This window comes from Protopterus annectens, chromosome 4.part1, assembly GCF_019279795.1.
Source record: "Protopterus annectens isolate FY-2018-M chromosome 4.part1, PAN1.0, whole genome shotgun sequence".
Taxonomy (NCBI): domain Eukaryota; kingdom Metazoa; phylum Chordata; order Ceratodontiformes; family Protopteridae; genus Protopterus; species Protopterus annectens.
In genome coordinates, this window is record NC_056734.1 from 651,109,194 (window position 1) to 651,124,584 (window position 15,391).

The window sequence follows — 15,391 nt, forward strand, 5'->3', positions numbered from 1 at the left end:
CCTGTCAGATATTGTTTTTTTTTTCCAAATTGTATGCCATGTGCATGCCTTGATCTTATCCAGATACAAGTCATTTAGATGGTAGAGAGTTATTCGTGGTGTCCTTGTCAGACCAGCTAAGAGCATGCTTCCAGAACAACAATGTCAAAGGATGATTAGGGATATATTAATCAGGATTAGAAACATTCCCTGTGGGGTGTGACATCACCTTAACCAAATCATGTTTACTAGCAGGGTATTACAACAGCTATTGATATTACTAGCAAGTGTGCTTTTTACCCCAAACTGCTTTGTCACATATTTTTTTGATAATGCAAATCAGTTACCTTTCCCTTCTATGCTTGCTTAAAGCATACATTAAAAAATCCTATACCCAAGTCACTACTCTCCTTTAACCTCCAGCCTATCTCTACATCCTTTATCAGATCCCTACTGAAGAAGCAAAAACCAACTACCCTTTCTGCAGAACTACTCCCAGCTGAATATCTGCAAATAGCTGCAGATGCCATAGCCTATCATATCTCGATCCTAATCAATAGAACCATAACCGAGGCCACAATCCCCTCAATATGGAAAATATCCTATGTTATTCCACTCCATAAAGGTAGCTCATCCACAGAACTATCAAACTATAGGCCAATAGCCATAGTGTCACCACTTGCCAAAATTATGGAAAGGTGTGTGCACAAACAACTTATGCACTATCTCACCCAGAATAAACTATTGACCAACTCTCAACATGGATTCAGACCTCATCACAGCACGACCACCGCCCTCCTCTCTTTTACCAATAAAATCAACCAAAACCGGAACAACAAAAAAATATCCTCAGCTCTCTTTCTGGACCTGTTGAAAGCCTTTGACATGGTGAACCACCAGCTACTTCTCCACACTCTGAAAACCCTGTACCTAGACAATACAGCTCTTAAATGGTTTCATGCCTACCTCTCGGGTAGACAACAAACAGTTCTGTGGCAAAATAAGCTCTCTCACCTGTTACCAAACACCATAGGAGTTCCTCAAGTCTCCATATTAGGACCTCTTCTTTTCTCAGTCTTTATAAATGACCTCCATACAGTCATCCCCGAAGCCACCTGTATTCAGTATGCAGATAACTCAACTCTAATATGTTCCGATGACTCTCTACCAAACCTACTAGCTGCCACCCAGCTCAGTTTTACTACAGTCGAAAACTGGCTCTCAGATCATCATCTGACCTTAAACCCAAACAAAACTAAACTACTTCTCTTCCACCCAACGAATACATCCCCTCCTACACATTTTACTATACAATCCAATAATGGTACCATCATCTCCCCAGACTCCTACACAAAGCTACTAGGAGTTATCATTGACAACAAACTTAGATTCGATATGCATATCAACCAAACCATTAAGTCCATAAACAAGAAACTTGGGTCCTTATACAGAATAAAGACCTTCCTAACCCCTATGGTCAAAGTGGCCACTGCCCGCTCCCACCTTCTCTCTACCCTTCTATATGCCTCTCCTGTGCTTACTAACCTTAACAAATTTGACCTGAACAAACTTTCATGTTGTTATAATCATATTGCCAGATTTGTAACTGGCTTGCCCTATAGAACACACCACTGCTTTAACCTGAAAAAACTTGGCTGGATAGAACTCCCAAATCTTCTCAAGATGAACCAACTCATAGAAGCTTTTAAAATTCTTAAACAACCTGATAACACCCCTGCACTGAAAAATATAATAATTCCTTACACCAATCTAAGCTGCCTTCGCTCATCAAACAGACTCCTTGTCCAAACACTCAAATCCAACAACATAGGCGGTGATGCTCTGTTCGCCAACACTACTGGAAAGCTATGGAATTCCCTCCCCAACAACCTCATGCTTATTACTTCCTCAGTTCAATTCAAAAAGAGTCTAAAACTCCATTTTAAGTCACATTGGCTTTGTCCATGCTCAAACCCAGACTAGCTCCTCTTCGTTAAACCAAGGCCATACTACTTCTCAAGTAAATCTAAACCCAAAAGGACAACCTAGAGTGGGGATATGTAATCAAAAAGCATGTACATTGTACATTAGCCAAACTATAATCTATAACCTGTCTTAATAAACTCACTAGCATGTTTTTAAAGATCTGTATATTGAACTGTCGTAAGTTGTGTCTGTTAGAGCAAGGTAGTATGTGTAGTATGTAGTATGCAAATTGCTTTTTATTCTTTTCTATCTTAAACACTAATATGTAACTATCTGTCTCTGTGACTATGTTGGAGCTTTTCTCCCCGGGCCTCCGCTGAAAATGGACATGTATCCAGTCGGACTATCCCGGTCAACAAATGTAAAATAAAATAAATAAATAAAATAAATAAAATATATGATTAATAATTGCTATTGCTAATGCTCATTGTTAAAGTCATTGTTTTGTATCCTAACATCAGATGACTGATGTAGCCCAGCAGAATTTTTCTTTTAATTTTATGTTGGAGGGGGCTGCAAGTAAGTGTCATTATGTGTGTTCTTTTTCTATGTTAGGATGTTATGATTGAGGTGTTAGGGTGTGACTCACAACATTGGATAGGCAGGGAATGCACTGCACTTCAGATTGCTGCAAACTTGACATTAAGATGCTGCTTTTTTTTTGTTTTGTTTTTTTGGGGGGGGTTTGTTTTTTTCTTAGCTACATTCTGACTTTGTTTTGTCTAAGACCACTTGCACATTCCCACCGCAAGCTTGGCACTGCTGTAGAATGCTCTGGAGTACTGCAGACTGTAAATCTGTCCGCAGTGAATCCATGTCAGTCTGATGTGCATTAATGTTACTTTGACTACTCATCCATGAATGCTAAAAATCCAAAATTTGCAGATACGTCTCGGGGCATGTTTGCGTACTACTATGATTCATGAAATAAATGCAAATACGCCTAATTTGTATATCACATGTGTAAATGGCCATATTAATTCAACAAAATCTGGGATAGATGGTAAATGCATTAGAATAATGCAGACTTTTTACAGTAAGAAAGTATTAACAAAAAATATATTTTGTTATTGAATTGAGTCGTGAATGATATGATAACAGTGATTGCTAGATTTGTGTAATTTGAAAGTTGGATTTAATGACTGCAGCAGGAGTGGAAATGATTACTAACAGAATATTATTACTGTGGTAATGTGTTCTCGTGGCAGTACTTAGGACATATGGGAAACCTTTTTTGATAGGAGGGCAGACAAGCTGAGAGGAACAATGCCTGGAATCAAGCCGTTGTTGAAATTAATACAGTGGGTGGCAACAATTGCACATTGGCACAGTGTATGGAAATGTCAAATGATATTAAAGAAGAGAAGAGAAGCCAGGCTATACAGAATGCAATTTCCTGTACCACTACATTGGGGGGAGGGGGCACCAAAATAATACATTATATCCATCCATAGGGATGTCTATTAAACAGAAGATTATGGAACAGGAATAATATAGGGGGTCTGTTCACTGTACCATCTTACTAATATCTGCAGTAGCAACATTCATCTGCTCATAAAGGTTGGCTTAAAATCAGTACCATACATTTATATAGAGAGAATTAAATACTGTGAAGGAATTATTTAATTAAACACATCACAATTAATTATTATTAGATGAACCTTATACATCAGCAAAGAGTGGAAATGAAGCCAATGTGCATGTTAAGTGTCCCACAGTGACCTCATTGTAAGCATACAGTACTGTATGCTATTCCATTATTATTTATGTTTTTAAAAAATGTTTTATGGAGTCGGCATCAGAAACAGACACTTAATTATACCAATAAATTTGGATGATAGCAGCAGCATAATGAATGCGGATGATGATGAAGATAGCATATTTATATTTATGAAGCAACATGAGGAAAATGGCAGGCAGTCCTCATTTTCAATGGCAGGATCTCTCACCCCACAACATGTTACTAGCTCTGCAGAAAGTTACAGTGCATCACAAAGTTAAGCATAACCTGACATTCCACTCATGATTGTACAGGCGGAACACCCCTACACCTCTACATCAGTATCTCCAAAACTAGAGAAACACTTTGAGAATGATAGCAGGCATTCAGAGGTAACAGCATCCACATATATAATTTTACAAAGGAGTGCCAGGCATAGAGAGTTTCTTACAGCTACCTAGGGAACATATTAAGCAATGGCTAACCAACAGGAAATGTGCTGTGATGTTGTTAGGGCTCTGAGCGCTGCCATAGAAAGTCAACTTGAAATGGTAAGAGTCTTATAGGATAAATATGAGGATTTCTATCACTACTTTGAAATGTCATTGAGTAGGGATAATGCCATGAACACACTGATGTGTAGCTCAGTGGCAATGCAAGCATCAGTGACTGTCTCCATTTGTGCACTAGTTAGGACATGCCATAGTTAAGCTGGAGTCAGTCTTGCAAGGGGCAGATAACAGGGAATTATCTGGGCATGTGGGGGAGACCACTGGATAATAGCAAAGCTTCTCATGACAGTAATGTCTGTAGGCAAGATGAACAAGCACAGCATATTTGACACAGGCCATGTATGCATTCATCTACACCTAGCAGAACCTCACATTCAAGTTCACAATCATGATCATGCAACAATGTCAGGTCAGTGACAGCAGGATCACCTGCATCAAGTAGGTCACAACATGAGACCAACTCACCTTACAGTTCTCATGGTAGCCCCTCCTCAAAATCACTTATACCAACAACTAACTTGTTTATAGAAGATGCGTGCACATAGGCACCGGAAGCTGTTGAAGACTGGGGGGGGGTGGTGGAGGGTGAGAGGGGCACTTAGTGATCTAAAAACAGTAATTTTTAAAACTATTTACTACCACAACAAAGGTTCACTTAGAGGACATTTTAAGCTTAGCCAGTTTCCCTTTTGGTGCTTGAATTAACATTTCCTGATTGGTCTTATCTGTCCCATGGCTGATAATTGCCCTAGTGATTTGAAAATAACTGATCATACCATAGATAATTTGAAGGGACCCACGTAAGGGATGCAACATTTAGGAACTGCCTATATCCATTAGTGCATAAGGGCAATCCTGGAGTATTCTATTACCTATCCTTAGATCCAAGTTGCATTTGAATATGAACAGGGATGAGCTTTGTTTTACTTGAATGGATAGTCTAAAACTCCCTGCTGCTCCAACAGCAGCCCCCTCCCCAGCCACTCCAGTGTTCCATTACTTGACTATTTCTTCTTAGTTACCATAAACACTGTTTAAACCTTGTCAACCTGCATACTGTTTTCTTATTTACTTCTACAATGATTACATAAATTGAAATAAAATAGCACAAACACTGAGCCATTTGCTAAACAAATAATACAGTCTCAATGAAAACAGACTTAGCATGAGCAGTAAACTTTTCTGCCCTTGAATCTCACATTCATTGAAACATCATTGAAACCCACGTCACATCCAAAGAAAATGCATCTGGCCACTGTAATACATTTCTGTATCATGATATTAATATTTTATTTTTCCAGGGTTTTTTAATAAGGCATGTTTGCGCACCGCAGTGCAAAACAGTGTGTAAGCATGCTAAGATTCTTCTTATTCCTCTTCTTCTTCTTTTGGCTGCTCCTGTTAGGGGTCGCCACAGCAGATCAACTGTTTCCATTTCTTCCTGTCCTCTGCATCTTGCTTTGTCACACCAACCACCTGCATGTCCTCTTTCACCACATCCATAAACCTTATCTTAGGCCTTCCTCTTTTCCTGTTACCTGGCAACTTCATCCTTAGTATCTTTTCCCCAATATACTCTATATCCCTTTCTCAGCACATGTTCAAACCAAAGTAATCTTGCCTCTCTGGCTTTGTCTCCAAACCTTCCAACCTGGGATGATCCTCTAATATACTCATCCCTAATCCTGTCCATCCTTGTCACACCCAGTGCAAATTTTAACATCTTTAACTCTGCCACATCATCTTCCCTTTCACTCTTACTGGTATTCGTCTGTCACAAATCACTACTGACACTCTTCTCCACCCACTCCATCCTGCCTGTACTTTCTTCTTCACTTCTCTTTCACACTCACCATTACTCTGAACTGTTGATCCCATGTATTTAAACTCATCCACCTTCGCCACCTCTACTCCCTGCATCCTCACCATTCCTCTATCCTCCCTCTCATTCACACACATATATTCTGTCTTAGTCCTGCTGACCTTCATTCCTCTTCTCTCTGTCTAGAGCATATCTCCACCTCTCCAGGGTTTCCGCCACCTGTTCCCTACTCTCACTACAGATCACAATGTAATTTGCAAACATCATAGTCCACGGGGACTCCTGTCTGATCTCATCTGTCAACCTGTCTATCACCATTCCAAATAAGAAAGGGCTCAGAGCTGATCCTTGATGCAATCCCACCTCCACCTTAAATGCATCCATCACTCCCACTGCAGACATCACCGCTGTCACAATACCCTCGTACACATCCTGTACCACTCTTACATACTTTTCTGACACTCCCGACTTCCTCATGCAATACCAAAACTCATCTCTAGGCACCCTGTCATATGCTTTCTCTAAGTCCACAAAGACACAATGCAACTCCTTCTGACCTTCTCTGTACTTCTCCATTAACACTCTCAGAGCAAACATTGCATCTGTAGTGCTCTTTCCTGGCATGAAACCGTACTGCTGATCACTAATCATCACCTCCCTTCTTAACCTAGCTTCCACTACTCTTTCCCATAACTTCATGCTGTGACTGATCAATTTAATCCCACTGTAGTTACTACAGCTCTGCACATCACTCTTATTCTTAAAAATCGGTACCAAAACACTTTTTCTCCATTCCTCAGGCATCCTCTCACTTTCCAAGATTTCCTTAAACAATCTAGTTAAAAACTCCATGGCCATTTCATCTAAACACCTCCATGCTTCCACAGGTATGTCATCTGGACTAACAGCTATTCCATTCTTCATCCTCTTCATAGCTACCCTTACTTCCTCCTTGCTAATCCACTGCACTACATGATTCACTATCCGCACATCATCCAACCTTCTCTCCCCCTCATTCTCTTCATTCATCAGCCCTTCAAAGTACTCTTTCCATCTGCTCAACACACTCTCTTCACTTGTGAGTATGTTTCCCTCATTATCCTTTATCACCCTTACCTGCTGCACATCTTTACTAGCTCGGTCCCTCTATCTAGCCAATCAGTACAGGTCCTTTTCTTCCCCCTTAGTGTCCAACCTTTCATACGACTCTTCATACGCCTTATCCTTAGCCTTCGCCACCTCTCTCTTTGCCATGCACCTCATTGCCTTATACTCTTGTCTACTTTCTTCATCTCTCTGACAATCCCATTTTTTCTTTGACAACCTATTTCTCTGTATAGTCTCCCATACTTCTTCATTCCACCAGGTCTCCTTGTCCTCCTTCCTCTTTCCAGATGTCACACCAAGCACCTTTCTAGTCATCTATCTTACTAGCTTTGCTGTAGTTACCCAGCTATTCGGTAACTCTTCACTGCCACCCAGTGCCTGTCTTAACTCTTCCCTGAACTCCACCTCACAATTACCCTTTTTTCAATTTTCACCATTTGAACCTTGGTGCTGCCCTCACACTTCTCCTCCTCTTCTTGATCAGCAATGTCATCCTACAAACCACCATCCTATGTTGCCTAACTACACTTTCCCCTGCCACCACTTTACAGTCTCCAATCTCCTTCAGACTGGCCCTTCTACATAAGATATAATCCACCTATGTGCATCTTCCTCCACTCTTGTATGTCACCCTATGCTCCTCCCTCTTGTTAAAATACATATTCATCGCAGCCAAGTCCATCCTTTTCACAAAATCCACTACCATCTGACCTTCTGCATTCCTTTGCTTAACACCATACCTACCCATCACTTCCTCATCCCCTCTGTTCCCTTCACCAATATGCCCATTGAAATCTGCTCCAATCACCAGTCTCTCACCCTTGGGTACAGCCATCACCACTTCATCCAACTAACTCCAAAATGTTTTCTTTTTCATCCATTGCACATCCAACTTGTGGAGCATATGCACTAACAACATTCATCATTACACCATCAATTTCCAGCTTCATAAACATCACTCTATCCAACACTCTTTTCACCTCCAAAACACTCTTAGCATACTGTTCCTTCAGGATAACCCCTATGCCATTTCTCCTCCCATTCACACCATGATAAAACAATTTGAACCCACCTCTGATACACCTAGCCTTACATGAGGACAAACATGCTAAGATTATTGAAAAAAATATTTTAATATATTTACTGTAACTTTTGTAACACACAGAGGATAGTTTTGCTCATATCTGTGTGCACTATGCCATTTCTGTCTATCTATCTACATTTTTACAGGCTCTTTTGTTTGTCTACAGTCCTGTACACAGAATTTTTCCATGTACACTATGGACATTGACACAGAGTCTGCAGAGCTGCATATCTGCTTGCTGGATTGCTACTACCTGCCTCATTTGCAGAGATTCACCTGCTTATAAGGTGATTTGGATGCCAGAAGTTTCCATGTTGATGCGCTCATGTACACCACTCAGCAGTGCTATGAATCTAAAACTGCTTGCACCCATGTTACTAGTGCAGCACAATGCCTACACAGAAAAAAAATGAAGGCTTTATTAAATTCCCCTGAACCTAAAACTCGCTGTGCCCATGTTTGCATCACACCACAATGTGTACATGGAAAAAGTGACCGTGTTAGCTTTATTGAATTCCCTTGAAAGTCAAATGTTTCAGTGTAGTAGTGGCCAGATAGACTCCAACACATCCCAAATTCTACTACACTTGATCTTAGCCTAAAGGCCGAGAAGCTAAAAAAAAAATTCTACTGGATCATGCTTTTCCCAGCATTGATAGACAAATAGAAATATTTAGCTTAGTTATTGGCTACTTTTGTCTAAGTGCATTCATTGACAGAGATGAAATGTAGGGAAAATCACAAAGTTCTGCAGAAAGTGTACTTGTGTGAAACTTCAGCTCTTTGCTTGACACCAAGAAAACTGCTAGTCTGTGATCTGCTGTAAAAAAAGCTATGGAGCAGCTTGTAATTAAGCAGTAGTATTGCAATTAACTGCATTTAGAGCTTGCAGTTAGTTAAATTAGGAGCTCACAAGCAGGTCATTAACCACCATATTAAAATGCCTGCCCACTCGCAACAACATATTATGTATTTGAATCTAAATATAATCTTGAACTATTACAAAGTATATTAGTGTTGTCTTACATTGACAGGCATCCTGTTATAAAAAACTAATACCTGATCCTATCTTCTATGTTTTATAGTCTCATTTGCACATATAACATCTATCCCATTGTAAATATTTTAATACTACTATTTCTATAACACATATCAGAGGTTTCACAAGTACATCAAAGAGTGATTTCCAGTATACAGTGCCACACTCCTGCTTTTCTGTACCATTTACATTTTAACTGTAATATACACTTGTCACTGGTGGCATCTCAAAATTCTGGCTTCTTTGTGTGTACTGCACCCATCTCTGATGTCACACAGGCATAATCCTTCAACTACATAAGCAAAACTGATGTGCCTCTAGAAAATACACATCATAGGCATACACTGTTTCTGCAGCTTAACTAAATTACTAGGGCTAAGAGGAGGCTGTCTTTCCGATAGAAAATGACTGTTAATTCTGAAAATAATGCAATGCTAAAAATAAATAATCATATGCTCCCCTGAAGTAAAACTGTCCATTCCTGTAAAGTGTCACAAAGCAATATAGATATGAAACATATCACCAATTCATCTATAGCCACAGAATGTTATTTTTGGCAACATGAGGCTGAAGCGCATATGCAGCTAAACAGAGCAGATATAGCTGCAGTTAAAGGTAGAGCAATCTCTGTTTTTTTACAAGGTGAAATTAAAAGATATAGCCATACACTGCAGTCAGAGTGCTGACTGCTAAATATAAAATTAGCAAACTTTAGATGGCAGAGCAGATCTTCAAATTATTATTCAGGGATTTAGTGAAACTTTGCCTCAAGCGCTGCCTCATAGCATTTTGAAAATGCATTTGCAGTAATACAGACAGCAACAGTTAACTTCAGTTCTTGAACAGTGCACAAATATGATAGTAATGCTTATTAGAAAAGTCATACAGGTGCTTGGGTGAAAAAAACAACATTTGCCTTCTCATTCAGTATTGCTGCTGTAAAAAGTCTTCCATATCCTCAGCACAGACACACACACACACACACACACACACACACACACACACACACACACACACACACACACACACACACACACACACACACACATACACACCCTTCCAGTTAGTTTCCTTACCTTATTTCATTCCCTGCACGTCCGATAGACCCAGCAACCAAGTCGTCCTTCATAATAATCCAAGTCACAAGCAGTCTGATCCAGCAATATACAGCAACCATTTGTTGCCATTCCTGCTCCCATTTGAGCAGCCAGGCCAGCCAGAAATGAGTGAGATCCTTGAAGCTCAATTCCGACAGGCTGATAGGGGGAGATGACGTCATCGCGCAGGCTGGTAAGCCCTGAGGGAGCTGACATCATCACATATATGATGACGTTAGCATTAATGCCACAAAAATTAAAATATAAAATGAAAAGAAAAAGAAAAAAAATCGGAAATGAAGGGGTGCCACTCGGGAATCGTGGCACCTCTTCATTTGAACCCCAAAACTTGGTAAAAACTGAGTAATTCGGCATGGTTGAGAGGTATAAACTGGGTGTGGGTCCATTTGTATATGTAAGTTGCTGGATCTGCAAAAGTGGGGGGTGTCCCTCCACCCTCGCTTGATGGTTCTGGCGCCCATGTGCGTGCAACTCATTTGATCTTGAACTACTGTGAAACACCTTCAGAGACACTGCTGTATGTTTAATTGCAATTGTTTTCAGGGGGGGTTGCAAATTAATGCATTTCTTCCCTCTAAAACTAGTATGTACACCATCAATGAAAGGTAAACAAAACAACAATGCTGCATGGATTACCATTTCTTAAAGTAATAATCCATACAATGTCAATATATCAGAAACAAATGGCATATTAAAATGAGTATCCTGCCATGTAACATTATACTACTGCTAATTCACCCTCCCCACTGCACAAATAATGATTTTTTATGTTTCTGAAGTCAGAGATTATTGTGTATGACTGCATAAATTTGATCTGATGTGAAGTGCAGCAGAATAATCTAAGAAGAGATGGCATTATATAAAAAAACAGTATAACTCATTTCCTTAAATTTGCAAAACATTAACTCAGAAAGTATTTCACTGTTGGCAATAATTAAGTAATCCGTAAAGTAGAACTTATTAATCAAAACAGACAAAATGTGAATTACTTTTATATAATGCACTGCAACATCACTGAATAGGAGTCAGTGGGCACTCAGGTATGACAATAGTATGAGTGACTTTTCTAAAAGATAATAAAATAATAATAATATGAGTGAGAATATTAGATGAACAGTGACATCAGACCATGTACCACACAGCCACACATCATAGCCCACAGATTTCACTGCATGCGTAAATTATACTCTATGTGTATTTTACAAAAAGGAAATCTAACATGAATACCATTGTCCATAGCTGTTGACCAGATGCAATCTCTTTACCTGCGAAGCTGTATGCTATGCACAAGCCTGCTGCATGAGATCCCTTACCACTGCTGCAGACTTGTCATCATTACTCATATTTTAAGTGGAAGTGGGAACTGCAGTGACAGCATGGATCAGTTTACCACCAAATTGGTGCATGATCATGTTTTGCAGAATGTAATATGCAGTAAACATCCTGCATGCATCAGTTGGAGCATACTGAAGGGCTACCCCAGACATATACAGGTATTGAAAATGGCTCTTCAGGAGGCCAAAGACCCTCTCAATGATAATACAGGTCTGGGGCAGAGATATCTTACATGTTTCCTTTGTACCTCAACATGGATTTCTCACTTGTGCCATGAGCCATGGCTGCAGTGGATATCCAGCATCACCTAAGAAAAAAAAAGGAAGAGAGAGATAAAAGGTGTATGCATGAGGGGGGGGGGTTACAAAACAAATGAACAAACAAAAAATTGTAGCATTCAGCAATACATTTTAATGTGAATAACTACTTAAATAAAATATATATATATATATATATATATATATATATATATATATATATATATATATATATATATATTTAAGATGACCCACTGGGCATTCTATTATGCACGAAGACATGGTAGAGTGAGTCAGTGTGCAAGACATGGGAATCATGCACACTGCCAGGAGGCTGGGCAGAGACAATGGTAATGCACCCCCATGTATCATGAACTACCTGCCAATTGATGGAGTGGAAACTCTTCTTATTGCAGTACTCCTTACCCTGTGGACCAGGAGGGGGCCTAATTACAACATGGCTTCAATCTATAAGGCCAAGTACCTCAGAGAAATGTTCAACCTATAAAAGATACACATTGTCATGGCTTGATCCTGTGGTGGCACCAAATAAATAGATATAATGATATACACATGCCAAGAGTCCATCCAAGAACTGCAAAAGCCTGTGAGATCCCCAACATGTTCCCATTCTGTCCCTGGAAGTTTCCTGTAGCAAGTATAGTGAGGGCTATACATTCCTTTGAGTCCACATGGATAGGATATTCTAACATTCCTTCAGTGCACTTATGGGGGTCAAACATACCCACTTAGACCCTTATAATGTCCATGTCCACTCTGAACCTATCAAGGGGTTCCTGTTTATCAAAGTGGTATGAGTAGTTATTTGGTTATATTTTTGCCATCTTGGCTGGTAAGCATCGCTCATTGTGCAAGAGGTTTTGGCCTAGCCAAAATAAGGAACTCAGACCTGGAATAGCAATACTAACAGCAAGTGATAGCATTTTTACTGATTTCAGCTATGATAGTTTTGGCAAGGCTTCTCTTTATATATCAGATCTGCAAACAGTATAGAAAAGTGGGAGAATTTGATAATGTCTCACAAACAGTATAGAACATACTTCATTAGCATACAAAGATTTACAGTACATCACTCCTCATTTACATCCCATTATTTGCACATTTGCATAAGCACATTCAAGGTCATTATGCACTGGCATAAATTGCATCTATGAATCACAAACAGCTTCACTGCATTTACATAACTCACTGAATATCAGCATATGAATCAGTTGTTCCAAAAATTACCTATGTTTGTAATAGCATCATTCATGGCTGCTGCATTAATATTACCATATGTTTTGATCAAGAAGACTGTTTTAAAATTATTTTCGGCCCTTAAAATTTCATCATCATTTCATAGAAGCTGTTTAGTGTTACCGACACAGGAATGATATAATTCTCTGAATATCACATTTCAGTGGCATTTAACAAACACTTCCTGCTAGTCACACATGAATGCTAACACCTCATTCATTTTTGGTTCAGCAAATTTAAGAATAAGGTTGAGGTAATACAACCTAGCATTTCTGTTATATTACCTCCATTGTTTAGCATTTTAGGTTTTATTCTCCAAACAAGGGTTGGTTACTGCACCTCTTAGTATTCACTGCTTTTAATGTACATAAATACTGCGGTGGTGGTGCTGCAGTAGCGTGGTCGCCTCATAGTAAGACGATGCCCCGTTCGATTCTCAGTTAGAGCATCTTCTGTGTGGCGACATGCGTGAATGGGTGTTCCTTCGTTGAAGGTTGTGCGTCAGGCCTGGCAAGTCAGCACGTAAAAATCTACTGCCAATCATTAGTGGACCGGAGTTCTGCTGTGGCGGCCCCTAACCGGGAAAAGCCGAAAGACACAACAACATAGGTAAGTGCACTTAAAAGAAGAAAGGCTGCAAAAAGAGTGTGCTGTGTTTATGAGTACCTGATCAAATATGTTGAAATCTCTTTTTCATAGTTATTTATAGATGTAGTTAGTGAGACATGTCTGTTGAACTTTCATTCCTTCATTCTATCATTCGGTTACTTAGCTGTTTTTTGTATTCTTGGTTAGAGAGAGAGAGCCAGAGCCTCTCTTGATAAGCAAAGGGCAGAAAGCAGTGAACCAGGTATGGGCATGATGATGATTTATTTTACACAGCAAGGACACTTAATGGCACAGTGCATGTATACCTACTAGCAATTTAGAGGACCAGCAGTTGACCTAACAACACACTACTGAATGTTGAAAGAAACTGGAGTAACCATCAAAAACATATTTATACACATTGAGGACATGATGTTTCATACAAAATGCAACCATCAAGCCATATTTAATATAATTTATCAACAAACTGCTTTCTATCAGCTTCTCTAAAGAGTAGAGTAATCTTGGACTCATCTGATACAGTGACAGCTGTGAATACATCAAACATATTGTTCACACCTGGGCTTAAAATGTCTCTTCTGAGAAAACTCTTTCCCTAGTGAGTCTACACCTCACAAGGCAATTCGTGATTTGAGTTCATTGGACTGCATAAACAAAACTGGAAACAAAATAAAAACAAATGGCGTATGTCTTAAAGAACACCAAATGATAACAGTTGCACTGGGACAACATGTCCATTCAACCCTTTATACCAGTTTAAAGCTGTTTAAATCCCAAATGCATTAGATTTCTTAATCCTTGTTATTTGTTTTGTATTTTAATCAAAAAGTTCTTGATAAGTTCCATAATTGCTCTCAACTTTAAGTTTTCACAGGCCTTTTATCTAAGATAAAATGGCATACAAAAGTCTCAGTATATAACATTCTTCCTTCAGATTTCATACAGCCCAACTCTACATTTGTCACAGAATGTATTTTAAAGTCATTGGATTTGTTGTAGGTGCAGTTATATTCACATATATCTTCACTATTTATATGGCTAGCAGAAGAGATTATCTTGGTCTGTCCTAGACTTATAGCTTTGCAGCATAGCTAAATTAAAGTGGCCCAGTGATTTACTGTCAGTTATACAATGACTGGTCATTAATATTCAAAAATGATCACACTGATTGGCCAGCCCAATTAGCATGCCTGTTATAAATCCAAGCATATACCAATGGAAAACGTTTGAGTTGACCGGAACTTTTAAAGAAATTTGTGTCGGGGTAAGAGGGAGTAAGCACTTTTAAGATGTAGTAAGCAGGATTAAGCTTGTTTGTACAGTGCTAAGCAATGCCTACACAGATTAAGCACTTTTCAGGCTTACTGTCTGCAAGCATATTTAATCAGACGTTAGCACTGCTTCCACTATGCAAACCCGCTTACAACTGCTTAAAAATGTCTTATCCACTCTGTATCCAACAGCCCTTGTTCTGCCCAGCAGCAAAATAATCAGCCCTTGCAAATCTCAAACCCAGGACCCTGCACACAATAGTCTCAGCAAGTTACTACTAAGCCATTTGACCTA